Source organism: Trichosurus vulpecula, chromosome 2 (assembly GCF_011100635.1).
Source record: "Trichosurus vulpecula isolate mTriVul1 chromosome 2, mTriVul1.pri, whole genome shotgun sequence".
In the NCBI taxonomy this organism is placed as follows: Eukaryota; Metazoa; Chordata; class Mammalia; order Diprotodontia; family Phalangeridae; genus Trichosurus; species Trichosurus vulpecula.
The window spans coordinates 170,769,922-170,771,474 of NC_050574.1; the positions used below are offsets into that span (position 1 = coordinate 170,769,922).

General features: G+C 42.6%; 1 pseudogene; it reads left to right on the forward strand.

The window, feature by feature from the left end:
• Positions 1-436: 436 nt before the first annotated feature.
• On the forward strand, positions 437-1,253 carry LOC118836854 (annotated as a pseudogene).
• The last annotated feature ends 300 nt before the right edge of the window (positions 1,254-1,553 follow it).

The window sequence follows — 1,553 nt, forward strand, 5'->3', positions numbered from 1 at the left end:
TATCAATGGCTTGGATGAAGGCAGAAATGGCACACTTATCAAATCTGTAGATGGCAAAACCCTAAGAGGTGTAGCTAACACACTGGACGATTCAAAAAGATCTTGATAGTTGAATGCTGAAGTGATCCATAAGAAGAAATTTAATTGAGTTCAATGTAAAGTACTGCATTTGGGTTAAAAAAATATCAATTTCACAAAAATACGATGGGGGAAGTGTAAACTAATCAGAGTAGTTCACTTGAAAAAGATCTGGGACTTTAGTGGACTGCAAGTTCAACAGAAGTCAACAATGTGACAATGGCAGCCCAAAAAGCTGATATGGTCTTAACCTGCATAAAGAGAAGCATAGGGCTTTCTTCCTCAATGTGGAGGAAAGGTTCAGCAGCTGGGGCTAGGGCAGGATGAGGACTGAGAGGCCTATGTGGAGGCTGGCACCATGGTGAAGGAGGTGAGGAAGGTGACAATGCCCACCAACTCCTTGAAGAACTTCCTGGCCAGAGGCTTTGGCCTCTGTTTGGTGTTCATGGGTCACCCTCTGGATGAGGTGAAGGTGAAGCTACAGACTCAGCTGAAAAGCCAGCCAGGAACAACCTCCCCTCTACTCTGGGCCCTTTGGCTGTTTCAGAAAGACACTTGTTAAAGAGGGTGTTCGAGGCCTATGCTGAGGAGTAGTCACTCCCATTGTTGGTATCACACCCATGTTTGCCATGTGCTTCTTTGGATTGGGTGGAAAAAACTACAATAGAAGAACCCAGACAATGAACTGAATTATCCCCAGCTGTTTGCTGCTGGGATATTATCTAGTGTGTTCACAACAGGAATTATGACCCCTGTAGAAAGAAGTGTCTATTGCAGATTCAAGCTTCTTCAGGAGAAACAAAATACACTGGTGCTTTGGACTATGCCAAAAAAAAATCTTTATCAGGCATTTGCAAAGAAACTATGCTTATCCTCATTTGAGATGTTCTTGCCAGTGGGGTGTGGCTAAAAAATCTGGAGGCATTGAAGGAATTTTCAAGTAGGCTGTGACCATCACTCTGCAAATGCTTAAGTCCCTTTTTCAGACTGCCCCGCCTAGAAAACACCCTTATGGCTTCCAAGATGTGCTGAGAAAGCTAATCCAAGAAGATGTCATATCCCTATGTAAAAGTTTTACAGCTGTAGTGATCTGTGCCTTTCCAGCAAATACCATCTATTTCCTTGGCTTTGAAGTTGTCATGAAGTTTCTTAATTGGGTCATGCCTAATTTGTGAAACTCAGAAATTTTAAGTCCCCCAGATAATAGAACTAAGACTACAATGACAAGGGAAGGGACAGGACTGAACTCAGCTCGACAAGAGGGAGGGGATGAGAATGAAAAACAAGAGCACTTATTGAATTTTGTATGACTTTTGCCTTAAGACATCCTCTGGCTGGTACAGTGTGTGCCATTTTGAAACCTGAATTCATAATGAAAATAAATGCAAGGGAAGGTAGTCTAGCCATACCTGATCTACTGTATTATAAAGCAGCAATCATCAAAACTATCTGGCACTGGCTAAGAAATAGGGGGG